Raw genomic sequence first — 18,369 nt, 5'->3', positions numbered from 1 at the left:
TTATGAACTGCCGATATGGTACTCGACAATAAAAATAATTTTGAACCCTTTTAATGGATGACACAATGTTTACCAACGTTTTCCAGTATACTTTGAACACTGGATAAGCGGTGGCAATCCTAGGCCAATATAGCCAGCTCCCGGAAATGGCATAGCCAATTCTGGCAAAGAGTGGAACAACACTGGCTAACATGGCCCATGATAGCCAGGATTCGATGATGGCACAGCCAGCAATGGCAAACAGTGGGGCAATCCTGGCTAACCTGGCCCATGATAGCCAGGATCTAATTATGGCTCAGCCAATACTGGTAAAGCGTTGGACAACCAGGGCCATTGTTGGATGTGCTAAGGAGTGGCACAACCAATATCGGATGCTCACTGGCAACTCTGGGCCTAGTTAGGGCCACGCTTTGCCAGTGGATTTCCAATATTGGCCCGCTGCCGTGTGCTACCTGGGATATTATATATATATGAAGGTGTATAGATATAGAGGCTCTGAATGGGTTTTTCCTGCTGATAGGCGTACAGAAAACTGGTGGCAGCGATTAGCACAGCAATGAGGCTAATGATGGGAATAGATGGTGATAATACAAAGCTTCAGCACATCGTTATGACGCCACTCCTCTTGCTGGCCCTGGTAACGGTAGTGAAAAATTGATTAGTAGCAATGGTACACCAGAACATTTCAGTGTTGTTGCAACGACAGTGCTGCATCAAACGGGTGGATTTAAGGGGGAAGGTGGTCGGCCCCACCCCTTTAGCGAGAAGTTTTACAAGGGAAAAAACCACACCAAACCCCATTTTTTTCTACCAAGAAAAGTCCAGGAAATACATGGTTCAAATAGGACCGCCCGCCCAACTGTTCCCGACAACAAAGCACACTGAGAGCATGAGCGAGGTGGACGAGACCAGCTGCATAAATGGAAAGGCAAAGCCTCCCCAAATGGCACGTGTTCACACGCGGTGTGTTGTTGCTGCAAGAACCTCGCATGGACACAAAGTAAGCAAGAGAGTATCTGAATACTGTACTTAGGCTTCACCTGTGACCGTGTAGCAAACATAATGTCCTACATTTGCATGCCATCTACTAGTGTTCTGTGCTGACCTCATACTATTTTTCAAACGGCAGCGCCACAGACAGCAACAGGTAAACGTAAGTGGCCAAAGTGTGTCCAACAATCTGACGCAAAGATTTTTAGCTTGGAGCCGCTGCATGAGTAAGCATTGTTTAAATAATTAATCTGGACTATGCTGTGCCGCGGTTCATCAAGCTGTACTTATACTTATGGATTCACTTACATTCTTACTTTCGAGTCATCCAAATGCTTCAAAAGAATGGATGCTTATTAGAGGTCGAGGAAGCACAGTACGTATAGCTGTGGGTTGCCATCATCGAGTGCTGGGAAATACACTGCTGAATATTGAGGCTGACAATAATTTAGCCATTTGTGAAGCTCAACAACAATACACATCAATAAAGTAACACCACTCTCATCAGATTTGTGAAAAGCTGTTTTAAACTGGTACTCCGTCTTATCGATTTAATGACGCATTAAGGATGAGGACAATGTGTAAAGGCCTGTGCACAGGCAGGCCCCTAGACATAATAAGAATGGAGATGCTTTTTACCAGCCTCACAATGTTGACTTTTCCTATAGTCATGCCAGATTATGGCCTGTTTAGTAGTTTCTGCTGCCCTTATTTGGAACAGCAAAGGCTGCAAAAGAATGCACAGAAGATATAGTAATTCCAGTAAAATTTGCATTAGCATTACAACGTACCAAACTTGCTTTCTGCCGCAACCTCTACACAGCTCACTGTGCCTGAATGAGATATACCCTTGCATTCTCTTTAACAGCTAAAAAGCGAGCAGTACAATTTCGGTCATGCAAGTAGTAGTAAGAACAAAAAATTCTAGCAAACAGGTTTGTGCAGGCGTCCACTAATGTCTAGACACTGCTGCATAGCAGCTTGCACTTTGTTAGAGCATAGATTAAGAAAAAAAGGTGAGAAACGGTTCAGCCTAAAAGCTTTGCAGTTTGCATGCTCCGCTCAGGATCTTGTGAGGATTGAATGCACAGTTTTTTGCATATGCACATTGCTGAACGAGCCAAAGAGTGTGTCATATGGGCAGAACTTATAGCTAGCAAATGGGAAGTACTGAGCAGAGTTTTGTCGCCAGGCCGACCATCTCCTACATCACAAAATTTCCATTCCCTGTATGAGTAGAGTAGAAATGGCATGTAAATATGATAAAAATGACACTATGTTACAAAGCACAGTAACCTCTACAAACTTCGTCTTTGGGATAGCTACAGGGTGTCGAACCGGAACTGAACCCGAACCCTAAACCGGAACCGAACCCGAATTTTCGCCCGGAACCGGAACCGAACCGAACCCATATTTTTTTCGCCATCTTGGAACTGAACCCGAACCGGAACGATTCAAAGGAACCGTTCCGAACCGGTTCGGGACCCGGTTCAGCCCACTTTTTTTGCATCCCGGCATACGTCTTGTTTTCCGACAAAATGATATAATCTATCGCATAGACTTACCCACCCGTAGCTGTCTGCGCTGGGAAGTGCGAGAATAGTACCCAGTATATGCGACAGCAGACTAACAGGAGGTCTGGTGCCTGGGAAGAAGCCTAATTGACGCTTCTGTAATGTACTGCCGCCAATTCTAAACACTTGTACGTCAGGTTTATGTGAAATCTTGAGTTATTACTCCTCCCTTTTACATATTTGCGTAAATCTTTAGTTAGTTTAGTTTAGTTTATGGGGTTTAACGTCCCAAAGCGACTAAGGCTATGAGAGACGTCGTAGTGGAGGGCTCCGGAAATTTCGACCACCTGGGGTTCTTTAACGTGCACTGACATCGCACAGTACACGGGCCTCCAGAATTTCGCCTCCATCGAAATTCAGCCGTCGCAGCCGGGATCGAATTCGCGTCTTATGGGTCAGCAGTCGAGCGCCGTAACCACTGAGCCACCGCGGCGGGTCTCTTAGGCTCGTAGATTAGCTGTGCATTATTACAAACACCTTCTCACGCGAAAGCATCAACTGCGAAGTTGTCGTCGGTGTAGGCGCTGCCAACTATGTTAATGCTAGCACATCAAAGAACCGGCTACAACACATGCAATGCAACTACGATGAAGTGATCTGGTTATGCCGATTCGCTGAAACTGTTCTGCTTCTAAGAAAAAATTTCTGCCAGTTGCCAGCGCGCGGCTCCATCCGCTGTTCTCGCACTGCTCGATCTTGAATTCTCTGTCTGACGACTTATATCTACTTTTCGCAGTCATATTTCCCGTTCTTAGTGTCTGACGCGACAGGCTTATGATTGTTAGTGTTTTGTTTTTCTTAGAACGCTTGGGTGATTGAATACGTTGAGCCTTCACAACAATCTGCCTCGGCTATATCGGGTACAGGTGGGTATTGGGGGGTGGTGAGATGGGTTGAAGTTTTTGAAGGTGCATTTTTGCCAGTGAATGCCCTGATGTGTCGTCCATCGGAGCGTGCATCAAGGATGGAGGCTGCACGCACGCAGCGGGGTTATTTTTGGGAAAGCAGGCTATACTGCTAACGCAGTAAAAAGAACAACTAAAATAGTATGCATAGTCTTACCTCTGACTCCGAGTGGGATTCGTACTAATGGCGGCGCAACAGAAAACTGCTTACAGATGCTTTAGGCTATTCGGCTATCTTGTAGGCTTCTTTTTATGGTTGTTGCATGGAATATTTGAAACCTCTCTGACCCTCCTCATGCCTTACTTGATCCCGTCGAATTCAGCGAACTCGCCATAGCGCCTGACGTCACCATAACTCCCTGCGTCCGCCCGCACGTGAAAATTCCAGACTGTGCACAAACCATGAAAGAAGAACCAGTCAGGAGGTTGAACTTGCGCAGCATATTCCTCCTGCGTTAAAGTGCACTGTGTCTGAACAGTGACCTCGTGGAACGCGGCGGTTCTGCGTCCTATGAACACGAAGAGTTCGCACGGAATTCAAGAGTTTTTCATCGCAGACATAAATGTTATAATGAAATGTATGATGTCAATGGGTTTTTTAAGAGACTGCTTAAGTATGTTCTAAAAGAATACAGCATCATGACAAAAATACCATTTTATTGCTGAAATTGTTTCTCGTTGCTCGCACAGGTTGAAATGCACTGACTACGGCACGAACGCCCCTTTGGGTCGAAGGTAGTACGTCCAAACATGTAAGGTCCATGTCTGAAGGGTGAAAAAGGTTTTTGTGGCCGATTAAAACTAAGTCGAGCCCACTTATAGCGAACCTGACGGTCCCGCAGGTTCCATTCGTTATATCTGATGTTAGTAGCAAGTGGATTCTTCTTACAACAGCCAAAGATACTAAGGCCGCTAAAAGTGGCAATTATTTCTTACAAAGCTGCGTTATGCGTGCCTACTTGTGCGAAGCAGAGCCTGCCGTGGCTCTTTCCAGGCTATCTAGGGCGGTCATTTAATCCTCGTCGAGACCTTGCTGCCCACGATCAAATTTAGGGACGGGGTATGACTACTCATGGATGAAGTGTGCATGGCAACTGGTGGCAGGTCGGCCACGTAAATGAGATTCCTGGCAGTAGGAAGAGCTCGCACTTGGTGTTCAACGTCTCCGTCAGAGGAGGCGCTTCTGCGATTTTGTGGTCCGCAGGAACGTAGTTATCCGAGTAAACATCCGGTCGGCTATGGATCAACGAAGCGTTGCCAGAAATCTGCAATCATCTGGTCACGCGTGTTTTCGAGCTTCTTCCGTCGTTACTGGGCTGATGCAGCGACGAAGTAGTGCAGCGCTTGTGGTGCAGAATGCATCCGTTGCACTGTCAGCTATATGACAATGCCTGCACATTGCAGCGGCGCCAAAGATGGAGACGACGGCTATGCATACCACGTGACCGGGATGGCCAGCAAGGATTTGAAAAATTATCTAATGGCTGTTTTTACTTGATCCGCGAGATTGGTCAGTAGCTTCGCTTTTGACGATGCCCCTGTCTCACGCGCACCGCGCTTCTTCTACTCAGGATGCTTTGCCGAGCCGGCGAACGCGTAGGCAATGATTGCCCGGTTGGCCATCGACGCGGGTTTGGCCGGCGGTTACTTACTATTTCAGTAGAAAATTATAGGATATTGTTACCGTGTTTACATTAGCATTGACAGTGCTACCGGACGCCGGACTTTCCGGTTAGCGCTGCGCACAGCAGTGCCGCTTTTTAATTCCATTTCTGGGTTGACATGTTCCTTCCGGGGCGGTGTAATGAAGGTTGAGAGGCGCTATTTCATCTGCGTGCTTAGCGGAAGGACGACCTCTACAACCTCGGGGTAGTTCACCACGCCACCTCGTTCGCTATAACCGAGTGGTGTGGCCAGAGTTGTTCGCTGTATCTGTGACGAATTTCCGTTGCCCTTATGCATATTTTCACGGTAGCATCACACCCGCTCGAAATAAGCGAGCGTTCGTTATATCTGTGGCCATTAAAGTGGGCTCCACTGTACATCCGCTGACTTCGCTTTAATACACTAGTATCAAGAAAGTTTAGGTAACGCTGTAGATGTATGGGTAGAGGAAGTAATGACCGATCGCAACATTTCTCATCTGCCTTGTGGAGAGGCTGTACAGGTAAGTAAAAGCCAAGAGTGAGAAAACAGAATGAATCAGCACTTGCGAACATGTCCAGAAAAGACAGGCAAGCACTTACTCACCTAATAAGCATAGCTGCCAGAAAGGGGTTGTTTGTAGCTTTGGAAATAAATGCCTGAAACAAGTTGGTGGACAAATGGTGCACGCCAGATTAGCCCCTCTGTATCACTCTATCAAGGGCGCAAAAAATTCTGTGGACGCAAAGGTTGCCTTTGATAGCGCCCCAGGAAGAACCCCAAATAGGGGTATGCGAATATTCGAGATTTTCGAATATAATTCGAATATTATAATTTTAGATTCGTATTCAATTCGAAATCCAAGTATTTGTGTTGTATCGAATATTCGACCCGACGCGAATATTCGTTGCTAGCCGAATATTCATTGTGAGCACCGGCGTTCATTTCGGTCCGCAAGCCCTATCGACAGAGACATAACAACAAGGCGGCGCCCAGAGCAATGCGCATTCCTTTCTCCAAGGGCCATGCCGTAGCTGACTGCGCTGGTGAGCTTCTTTGTGGCTATACCTGCGAAGCTGGTGTAGTCAGAGCTGTGCACGAAGTACCTCGCAATACGTGCCAGTTCAGTGCCAAGGGAGGGGACATTTTCTGTGGCTGGAGGAGTCGTTTCAGCTAGAAGGGAACTACTTCTGCCTGACCATGTGGAGCAGCGGGTTTTCCTTCACGACAACCTTTTATGTTCATCCCAGCAACGCGGGTTCGTGCTGATGGCAAGCTAGCTTTAATCAATGCTGTGTACCAGCCATCTTCTCTGATATTTCCACTCTTCTAAGAATTATGTTCGAGACTGATACTTTTCGTGCAGCCTTTTGTGTTCATTTAATCATCGATAGTTGAACTGTGATGTTCTCGGGCGCTCAAATAAATGTTTTGTAGTGGTTAAATGCGTCTCTCCTTGATTATTCGATATTCGGAGCCAAGTATTCGTATTCGATTCGTATTCGAAGAATTTGATATTCGCACACCCCTAGTCCCAAACATTCTATCAAGAACAAATTTCTTACTTTACTATAGTGAGAAGCCACGATTAGATGAGTTTTTGAAGATACGGAGCTATAAGGGCTCAGGATATATAACGTGAGTCACAAAGGCGTTGTCGAATAGGTGATTTAAATAAAATATGTTTGGTAAGTTCTTTATGTTAGGGAGAGCCAGTGCTCCCACGAGGCTCTCGTTGGGTGGGGGATGGGCGGTGGAGGGATTCTCGAACATTTTCTTACCATGTAGTAAAGACGGGGGCGGCAATTTCGGGGCCCCGTAAGTACACTGCGTACTTACGGGGCCGTAAGTACACTGCGTACGAGACCTATTGCTCGCGCTACGGGGTCTCCCGAACTGCTCAAGCAGGAGGGTCTTGCAGATGCAAAATGTATCGGCTTTTCGTCCTACACCTCATAAGGTGGATTATAGCGTATACACACAGCCGATTTTCATTTATTTCGAGTTCATTTTATTTTGCGGCTCTTACCGTAAATTCTTCTTTTTTTCTGCGGACAATAAATAAAATGGCGAAAGTGAGAACATCTCGCATTAAACAATTTTTTCGTGCTCAAGTAACGCAGTAAACACGACAAAAGGAAGAAAGGACATGACACGAGCGCTGACTAACAACTGGTTATTTTATTCTAGAAAAAGTATATAAAGGCGCAGGGCACAGAAAACAACCCCCCCGAAAAAAAACAGAACAAAGGTTAAAACTTAAAAACCATACTGCGCATGCACATCACAGTCGAGTCGTGACGTCTTTTTCAGCGAAATTCGAAGAGTATCTTCGATAGTAGACGGCACTCCCCTATCTCCTGGACCTCACACACTGCCAAGAAAGCCTTACTCCAAACTGATAGATGGTGTAGCAACACGCTCATCTGCTTCCCCACTTAGAAAGACAAGCCCCCGGTTTAATCACTCTGATCGAACTTTTAGGGAGATGGTGGAGGCCTTTATGATCAGGAAGGATGCAGATGATTCACTTGCCACATAGCGCTAAAAAGACACGGACAAACAGGGAGACACACAGGACGGGCGTCTCTCTTGTGTCCGTGTCTTTTTAGCGCTATGTGGCAAGTGAACGATTGCCAACTCGCCCAAGCTTTGTGGGGTTGAAATGGGGGGGATAAACCCGTTCTCCCCGTTTAAGCGCGGCTGACTCAGTTCAAAACCGCGCTGACCCCACCCCGTGATCGCGAGCGCTACTGAGCGCACGCCGACCACGGCGGGCCGTGCTCTACGGGAACAAAGGAACGACACACTGGCTGACACAAACAAGGCATTTATTGCTATAGCAACAATAACGCCAGCTAGCAACAAAATACACTGAGGAATCTAGGATGTCCGACTCACCAGCACGGCTACGAGCGAACGTCCGCCCATGCTAGGGCAAAGGGAAGCTCCGAGGCCCGACGGGACGAGGTGGCGGGAGTAAGTTCCAACCACGAGAGGCCCGCGGCACAGAGCGGAGCTTTGCGCGTGAACGTCCACACGCTATCCTGTCCCAGGGAGAAGAGAGCTAGCCTTCCCCCGCGCGCGAGCGGCCAAACACGCCATCCGTGGCGCTGCTGTCGCTGCGACGCGAGCGCCCTCCCCTGTTAGCTAGAGTAACCAAACTAAAGGGAGTGCTTTTCGGGGGCAGCTAACAACAGTGGGGTGCAGTGCGGGAAAGTGAACGCAGGGGACGAAGGCGTCCCCACATCCCCCCAACCTTAAATAGACCCACGCGCCTGCAAGTTACATGCTATGGAGGAGTCTCCTGGTCTTCATGCACTTGAGGCAGGTCGTGCAGCGGAGGTCACGCCGACAGAGTGCACGCAGTCTTCCGCGGTATTCCGAAGGCGGCGTGAAGGTCTCCGCTGGGACGACTCGCATGGCCCGCGGACTATGTGCCCGCAGGCCCGCGATGAGGAGGGCCGGTTGACCACTGCAGTCCAAGATTCCGCAGTAGTCGCCAGGGCAACAGCAGCCAGAGGTGGCTGCTGTCTGGTCTCGCCACAGCTGCCCCGGATGGATGCGGCGAACAGGATACAGGCCGCTCCGTCGCAGCAGGCGGCAGCGAGACGATGTGCACAGGACGGCAAGCCGCAGTGGCTCCGCTGGATCTGAAAGATTGCCAAAACACACTCCGCATGCCTTTAACGTAGGTCACGGGTGGGGTTAACGGCGTACACAAAGGCCTGGTGGCTCAATGCTCAACTCGCTAGCAAAACGTGTCGGGCGGCTGTGCAACGCAAAGTTCGAGTGAACAAAGCCCTTTCTTGAGTTGAACGAGAATGCTCGGTTCATGCGAGGTTAAAAAAACGGGTGGGCCAGCAAAGTGCGCCCCCTCTCAATACCACGATCCGGTGGTCGTGTCACTTTTGACAAGGTGCAGGCAGCTATGAATAGCCTTAGGCCTCACTACCACTGTGAAGGTCGACGACCCCCAACAACAGAAAGACCCGAAACGGGTTTCGTGCGCGCAGCCGCGAGGAGACATCAGCGTTGTGGGGTGGTCCTCCCCGCTCACTGCACAAAGCAGCTTGAGCGATCGGCGCCCACCGTATCGGACGGTGTCGGAACGCCCGGTGCCGAGCTGCAATACCAGCGAGCTCGTTACGGCACCCGTGGCCCCAGGCCACCCGGCTCCCAGAGCCGCGACTCCCAGAGTCGAAAAAGAGACAGCGAGAAAATATATACAGAAAACTCGGACCACCCACGCGGCTTCCGTACTCACTCGCTTCGGGCTCGGCAACTCCGCGGGCGCTAGGCCTCGCGCTCCCTCGATGCGGACCAAGTGGTTCTTGAAGAAACTCCAGGAAGAAAACCTCACAAAAAAAAACGTGCTGAGCATGTCGAAAAGTTCAAACATGCTGCAGCGCAATACACCTCGCACTCAAGAAAGCATGCCGCAGGTCCTAGCGATCAAAATTCACTCTAGGCCTAGCACTTGTCAAGTCCGGACAAAGAGCGTTCCTCGAACCGAACAGACTGTCGTCCAATGTTCCAAGAGCAGGCCCCACGTTGGGCGCCAGATGTGGGGTTGAAATGGGGGGGATAAACCCGTTCTCCCCGTTTAAGCGCGGCTGACTCAGTTCAAAACCGCGCTGACCCCACCCCGTGATCGCGAGCGCTACTGAGCGCACGGCGACCACGGCGGGCCGTGCTCTACGGGAACAAAGGAACGACACACTGGCTGACACAAACAAGGCATTTATTGCTATAGCAACAATAACGCCAGCTAGCAACAAAATACACTGAGGAATCTAGGATGTCCGACTCACCAGCACGGCTACGAGCGAACGTCCGCCCATGCTAGGGCAAAGGGAAGCTCCGAGGCCCGACGGGACGAGGTGGCGGGAGTAAGTTCCAACCACGAGAGGCCCGCGGCACAGAGCGGAGCTTTGCGCGCATGGAGGAAAGAAGGAAAAGAGGAGAGGCTGCTACGTCACATTTTTTGAAGCCGGAAGCGAGGGCTCCGCCATGACACTTGGCCGTTTTCTCAGCCAATGGCATGCGAGCGCCGCGAAGATCACCGCGAGCGGCGCGAGCAGACGATTTCGCGCCGCGCCAGGCTGTCGGCAGCTGTCAGACACGGCGGAAAGTGGGACTGCTCCCATTGACAACAAAGATGCTGCGATGTCCAGCTGCTGCTTTCCTGGATGTTGGTCGCGCACGCCAGGACAAGTACCGGGCGTCACTTTCCACACGTAAGTATACTGCATTTTGTTTTCGTATTTAATTGACTGCGTAATGAGTAAAATGCATGCTCGCAGAACATAACGCGCGACACGGCGTGAACGTGGTATTCGTACCGCCCCGGCCTTATTGGTGGCTCTTTGTCCGAGTGCAGTGAATAATTGTTTTCAAACAGGTTTCCGAAAGATCCAGAGCGAAGGAGGCAGTCGACTGAGGCCGTTAGACCAGGCCAAAGCGACTGGGAACCAGCAAAATGGACCTGCGTATGTTCAAAACAATTTTCTGCCCGAGCACTTCGATCGGATGTCGCCGCTCGTAGTTCGTATACGTGCGGATGCCGTCCCCCTTCAGGTGAGGAACCACCTCGATACATTAATCTCAAGAAAGAAATGCTCTTATTGAGAAGGTGTATAGCTTGACTGCATGTATGCTTTCAATATGACGTTGTAGGTGTTCATGCAAGAAATAGAATGATTTGCGAATAAATGTCTTTAGCTAGACGTTATGATCGAATAGCGCGGCTACAGTATTCCCGCACTGATAAAAAGTAATTGTGTCATTACTGCTAAACTGGCTGCGGTTTATATATGGCTCTGATGAAATTCTGCATACAGTACATGATTATTTATTTATTAGCTTACGCACTCCCTCATTAGAAGAAAATAAAAAGATACTTGTCATCTATAGCATCGAGCACATCACAGTTTCTTTGGGGCATCATTTCCATTTGATATTATTACTTGTAGTGTGCAAATGTTTGCGCCTAGCAGTAATCTGTATGGCGGTGCATTTGTTTGTTATCTCGGCCATAGCGCCTGGGAAGTGTCACTGTTTTATAACTAAGAGAGCACTGTGATTCCTTAAAACTATAGTTCGTTTACAAAGGAGATCATAAAGAAGTTCAATAAGGCATATAGAGCACCGTACGTATTTGCTCGCGTAATTTGCGCACGTTTTTTTCTTTAATTAGGGCTCCAAAAAGAGGGTGCGCAATTTACGCGCAAGCGAGTCATCCGAACACGTCATAAAAAAAAAGGTTAGCACCCCTCGCTGGCAAACAAAAAGGTTGACTCGTCCGCCCCGCCCACGCTATGTAGCTCCCCGCGGGGTGGCATGACGGCACGTGCTTAGCTCAAAGCAATAAACGCGCAAAGATTCAATCGCGAAGTCAGCAGTGGGAGGAGATAACGGGCAATAAAACGGGGCCCTTGCGTGTGGCCCGGCTGACTAGCGGCACACCGTATAGCAAACGGTACGGTAGAGTTTTGGATTTGGGGCGCGCGCAGCTGTTCGTCCGGGATAGCGACCGCCAGCGCGAGCAAGCCGGGTAAACGGCGCAGAGTTCGCGCCCGCGTATACATGCTGGTGGTCTGGCTCAGCATAGTGCGCAAAATGTGCGAGTATTTTTTTTTAATCCGGTTAAGTGTTTGAACTTTTTGGGGTGCACAATCTAAGTGCGGGCGCAAATTACACGAGTAAATACTGTAAATGTCTGACTTTGTCACAATAAAATTCTATTCAAACGGCCGCTCACTATTTAGAGTACATTATAACCTGTCATACTGAGTATTGAAAAGAATAGCTTTGCAATGTGAATGCGTCATGTACACCACCGACTTAGGCTCATGCTTGATGGCAGTCACTGTCAGTTTTTTCAAGAGTAATCAGGGCTTTGATTTAGCTTGATTGCTACTGAATCAACCAGAAATTACCTGCTTCCTAAAATCAGATTTTTGTCTTTTGTGGTAAATGAACGATACGCACATTTTCAAAAAGAAGTCAGTTAAGTAACATCAGCAGTACATGTCCAGAGTGCAAATGCTAGTTCTTGTTCATGAATCTATATGCTGTAGCTTCACAGATGGACATGTACTGTTGGTCACTGATGTTCAAGAATAAAGGCTGCAGTTAGCAGTCTCAAAGAGCTTTCTTTAGCGTTCCTGCACTACTGTCCTTTAGGGTACAGGGTGACTGAAGTATCGTATTTTGTAAAAATATGGAGTGCATGTTTTTCATACTATAGAAGCCGGAATAATCAAGAGAGTAATTAGTGTACCATACATACAATTTTAGTTCTAGATATTCAACACAACTGAAGGTGATTTTGGCCTTTCAAACTAGTAGTGTCAAAAGGGGGTGATCATCCCACTGCACGCAGCAACAGAGTAAGCACTAGCATATAAGTTCTAGCATATAAGGGGATTCTTTACTACCCAACATTTTTAAGAGCAAAGATTTTGTGAAAGGACTAGAAAGCCATATTTTGCATACTTAACATATCCTGTTTTCCTTCCAGAAGAGTTATTTGTGATGCATTTTGCATTCATATCATACATGAGGTGTGTTGTTGCCATTTATTACCCAATGTTAGTTTTATCATATAGTTGTTCTTTTAAGAAATGTGTTGTTTCCCATGGGTTCTTCCTCGCATTGTATATGTTCTTCTTGTTGTATGCTACATTTGTATGCCCATCCTGCTTGGGCCAAAACATTGGCCTGCAGTATATGTAAATAAATAAAAAATATAAGTTTTGCAACCTGCAACAAATTCATGTTCTTAAATGATGAAAACACTTTTCCACATGCACTTGGTACATATGCATACAGAGGAAAACCTTATCATTCTACCAGCCGCAATTTGTACACTATATTAATCATTCTTTAGCTGTCATCATGCCTTAGTTGTGCACAGCTCAAATGCCCGTCTTATGTGCAGACTATGTTGGTTGGCTCGTGGTTTTGACAAGTATAAAACAGCATGTGCACACAAGTACCACATAGCACACAACAAACAGAACAGAAAACTATGCTATTTCTATACTGTTCCAGGCTAGGCAGATAAGAGTCTAATACAACAATGCGACAATAGAAATAGTGTCAGCAGGGTACTCTCTTTCTTTGCATATATTACAGAAAGGAATACATGAAGCAGAAGGGAGGGAAATGATTCACTTTTTCTACCAGCTAGGACAACTGTTACCATTTTTTCAAGTCACTTCCACACAGTGCTCCAATTACTTTGCATTTACATTGCTTAAATTTTATCAACTTTGCGATGCAGAAACAACTACCGAGAAATGAAAGCTTTCACACAATTGGGCAAGAATGGTCCACAAATATTTTTCTGTCTCAAAGCCCTCATTTACTGCCTCCTATATGTTTTTACTCTCTCTGATCGAATAGTTCATGGTTGCAAAGTGATGTGATTCAGTTGTGCATTTCTTCTTCTTTCTAGTATATTTGTTGAATCCTTTTTATGTGTGTTCTCCTTCCATACACGAGTGTTATCACTTTTGTTAAAAGATTTTGCTTGCTTCACGTAGCAAGCTATGTTTTGTAATAAGTGTTGTGCTGTATCAAACCTTTTTAAGGCTCATAATTTGATTTTCCAATAAACTACAAATTTTGGACTTCACTAATGCGTTTAATCAGCTGAATGCAAGAAACTGCAACTCGGCGAGGTGGTCGCAGGTAGACTCGGCATCTCGGTAAACGGTAAGTTGCGAGGTACAGTCTTTGTAAAAAGTTTAGAGCCCAGGGGGTTCACTTCCAAACTTTATAATGGGACTCCAGGAGCATTCATGTATGTCCTACCTATTGCAGGAGGCAGTAGCAGAAATCTTCTTATGTCCAGGAAATTTGGAGCGCTAGATATCCATTAAGAACGACAGAGTGTGGCTAAAAAGAAAACCCCCCTGGGCTCCAAACTTTTGACAAAGGCTGTACACTCAATCTTACAATGGCATGGCCTTACACTTCACCACCCTTAAGCGCAAATGTTTTAAACCTAACACTGCGCGCTATGTGTCCTTACGCTCGCACAACAGCACTCGATCGAGACAGCCGCGCGGATCGGTCGATCCACAGGGTCCATATCGGAGAAAACTTGCACGCAGTTGACATATCGCTCGCACAGCGTACAGTAAACAGATATGGTACGATTCAGACTGCTTCGCGTATCGCTTTGCTGACGGATACCATCGGATGCGGCGCGGCTTTCTTGGCAATGCTCGCTTCGGTGAGCACAGCGCGGCCCACGCATATCGGTCGCCAACAATTGTGACCGTCATGCATAGGGGAATGTAGACGCAACGGGTATACTTACAAGGACACGGTCTGGACGAGTTTGTATTTATTCGTGGTTAAAACAGCGCGGGAAAAATACACAAAAATGAAGGAACACGCAGAACACGTATACATACACAAAGCAAGCGCCGACTCGCAAATGGCTTTTTCTTCCCTCGCTGCTGTAACCATATAAACCAGCGTGTCACCGTCGTCTATCGCTTTATGAGCCGTCGGCACTGTCAATTTCTCTTTGGAACAAGACGCAGCGTTGAGGGACGCAACCGCACAAAACGCGAAGCCGAAAGAGAATAGCGAAGCTGCAGCGCCAAACCTTTTCAGAGTAAGCTGTCGCGGGCTTCCAAAACAACCGCTTTCGTCAAGACGGCATCCTGAATGAACTAAGCGCACAGCAATGAAGACCGGCACCGACTACAGGCCTCTGGAACTTTGTGCCTCCCGCGGACCACAACGATTGAATAAAAATGCGAATTTCCAACTCTACTCGACCGGCTCTGCCGACATGGGTGATGCGTGAAGCAGACGACGCCGCTGCGCCCAACGCTGCTATTGGCTGCGCCGCTGGCCAAGGAATCCCAGTAGGCCTTGCAAAACCACGTGACTTCCTGCACGTTTTTTGTAACGCGGCTCGGATAGCGAGGGCCTCTCCTATGGTTTCCTTCCTCCATGTTTGCGCGTGAACGTCCACACGCTATCCTGTCCCAGGGAGAAGAGAGCTAGCCTTCCCCCGCGCGCGAGCGGCCAAACACGCCATCCGTGGCGCTGCTGTCGCTGTGACGCGAGCGCCCTCCCCTGTTAGCTAGAGTAACCAAACTAAAGGGAGTGCTTTTCGGGGGCAGCTAACAACAGTGGGGTGCAGTGCGGGAAAGTGAACGCAGGGGACGAAGGCGTCCCCACATCTTCTACTCTGACTATACTGATGCAGATGAGCGTGTGGCTTCACCATACATCAATTTCGTAGATAAGGAGCCAGGCTTTCGTGGCAACTGGATAAGGTCAAAGAGATAGGGGAGTGCCGTCTACTATGGAATATAGTCTTCGAATTTCATTGAAAAAGACGTCATGACTCGACTACGATGTGCATGCGCAGTATGTTTTTTAGTTTTAATTTTAGCTCTTCTGTTTTCTGGATTGTTCACTGTGTCTTGCGCCTTCATGTACTTTTCCGAGAATGTAATAACCAGCTGTTAGTCGGCATCTGTGTCGTCTCCAGACTTCCGTTTGTCCTGTTTCCCGCGCTTCTTAAGCAACCGTTACCAAGCCCAATTTTATGTTCTCGTAAACAAATATTTGCATTTTTTATTTTGTATAGCGATGTGCAAGAAAAAAGAAAACGCATATCACTGAAACCCATCTGCGTTCTAATTTTTTTTGTCCTGAACCCGTTTGAACCCGTTTGAACCGGTTACAACCGGAACGGAATGGCCCTCTGGAGCCGAACTCGGAACTGAACCCGAAAGGCGTGAACCCGAACCCGAACCGAACCCGAAAAAATACCGGTTCGACACCCTGGGTAGCTACTCTTATATAGTAGCTTTGGGCTGTAATGCAAGCTGCTATAGTAGGATACAACTTAAAAAAAAATCAGCAGTTGAGAAAAATGGGCCATGGTCTGCGGTGTCCTGTGTTACTCCGCAATCACAAGAGTAAATGAAATCAGATTTTTAATGTTTTGATTGTGTTATAGAAGCCAGAGGCATCAAAATGTTTGAACTCATAATTGCATCTGGTGGTTAGCTTCTTGCTTAGGCAACAAGAGAAGTTTTACCAACGGACTACTTTGTTGTAGTGGAGGAATTCTGTGCAGTAGTCCTGAATGTGGGCGGAGCTTCACTGCAGACTTATGTATCCCACTATATAAGGGTAAAATGCAAGGTTTCCAAGTAGATGTACCATCTGCATAGAACTGTGTTTAGAACAGATCACAAAATGAACGTTTATGAGTTACATATCAGAGGTTAAGAGTTAAATATAACAGCTGAAGTTGCATACAGGAAGAGCATGGAAGAAGCAATGTGGGGATATGCATATTATACAGTCAGGGGAGTCTACAATATAGTGCATGCAATGACTTGGTAGTAGGGCGAATAGCTACAACCTGCAAAATGGCAGTTCTACAACACGACTGCCTATGTGAACACTGGCAAGTGTCCACCATTAACAGGAGCCAAATTTATTTGCCAGTCTTGAGCTTGCAGCTGTACAGGGCATTGACTGCCAATAGATATAGGTATAACTACTTTTGCAGCCCAATCCACCGACTCATTTGCATTCAAATTTGGTTGTGTATTATGTGTGGCATTGCATTTGATGTTCGACAACAGCACCAACCCACCCATGAAGCAAACAAGAAACATCTAACCCGTTGTAAGCTGTTTTATGTTTTTGATAATTATAAAGGTGTATATATATATATATATATATATATATATATAAGACTTTTAAAACATTCAATTTTTATTACCTGTCATATTTATTGTTCGGTAAATTGGAAACACTAATTGGACTTCCACATAAAAATATTTCTACATCTCTACTGCACGATGCTGTTTCTTTGTAGCATTCATATATATCACAAATATGATGCCACTGACACCGATAGCTGCGCTGAACTATAAAAGTTTCCATCTGTAGATTAAAAAATAACTTTTTTCGGAATTAATCGTGCCCCCAGCTATGTCTGCATTATACAAACCCGCCCTTTGTGCATTCAACCTGGTCATAAGTTAACGATTTGTGCAAATTTTCTATTCTACCTTGTCATAACCTATCTCAGCTGCTGGTTCGATCACTTACTAGAAAAGTATTTGGACTCTCTTTTCTTCCGGGAAACTGCTGTTCTAAGAAAGTTACTTAAGCAAAGAGCGATTAATATTCAGAACATGTGATTTCATGCAGCCGGGAGCATTTGTATTATAACATGTACTGTTGGTCCACAGCTTATGTACTGAACAAAACAATTAACCGTTAGGAACAGAAAGGTTATGGTCATTTTACGTAAAGCACGTTGTATAAATACAATCTCAGTCAGGAGAAATGGAAGCTAGCTTAACGCTTTGAGTGTGTCCAGTGCGTCGGTGCTGGGGCGCCGCCGCCTCCGACTAAAAACGACCACCATGCCGCCGCCGGTCGAAACCAGCTCGGCGCACACCTCTACTTACAACACATTACTGTGGACAGCACTGTTTTTTCTCGCAAAGTCAAGGATGGGTGAAGTTTGAACTTGAATTCGGAAAACTGCGGCAGGGAAAATAATTATATGTCACTCTTACCCGTATTTTCAATGTTTTGAAAACATTTTGTAATCTTTAGCATACTGATTATGGTCATTTCTTTTAATAACGGACGGTTGTTAACATATTCACGAGAAAACTGAGTAAACGCTCTTGGAGTTTCGGTTTTATACATCTGCTTTCGAACCCGATTTCAGGTTGCTTAAGCTATGGGATCAAGGCACTTAATGCAAGGAGCTGGGTACGAGGAGGAGTCACTTGCGCTCTCGTGCACCGCGATGCCACCTTCGTGCGTTGATGCATGGCAAAAGCTCCAAAAGGACTGGGCATGTCGCATCATTTGTGAGTAAACGCGGCAAGTGATACATACGCACATTTCGCGACAACTATGTACAGAGACCAAAAAACACATGTCCAGAAGGAACGAACTGTGCGTTGTGCCGCTCCTAAAGCCTCTGCGACCAGGAAGGCAGAATATTACGATGAAATGCTATGAATTTAACGGCAGTGGCTTATATAAAGACAATTTTTAACCAAATGTTTTCCCTAGATATCGCTTGTTCAGCCTGAAACGTTCCCAGAAGGTGTTGCAGGCAAGCGTTTTGCCCTCTGTACTGCAAAGCGTGTGAATGAAAATCTCCCGCTCTCGGGACACTCTTTAAAGGCGGATTACACCAAGCGAATGAACGTTGCTGCCGTTTACTTTTT

At 46.8% G+C, this 18,369-nt stretch overlaps 2 pseudogenes; both read left to right on the top strand.

The window, feature by feature from the left end:
- Window positions 1–18,369, top strand: part of LOC149355015 (calsyntenin-1-like) — a 489,555-nt pseudogene that overhangs the window by 135,159 nt on the left and 336,027 nt on the right.
- Window positions 833–17,867, top strand: LOC149355023 (uncharacterized; annotated as a pseudogene).

This window comes from Amblyomma mixtum, chromosome 3, assembly GCF_055824585.1.
Source record: "Amblyomma mixtum isolate Tamu chromosome 3, ASM5582458v1, whole genome shotgun sequence".
Classification (NCBI taxonomy): domain Eukaryota; kingdom Metazoa; phylum Arthropoda; class Arachnida; order Ixodida; family Ixodidae; genus Amblyomma; species Amblyomma mixtum.
This window is presented reverse-complemented; position numbering and strand designations above follow the sequence as displayed.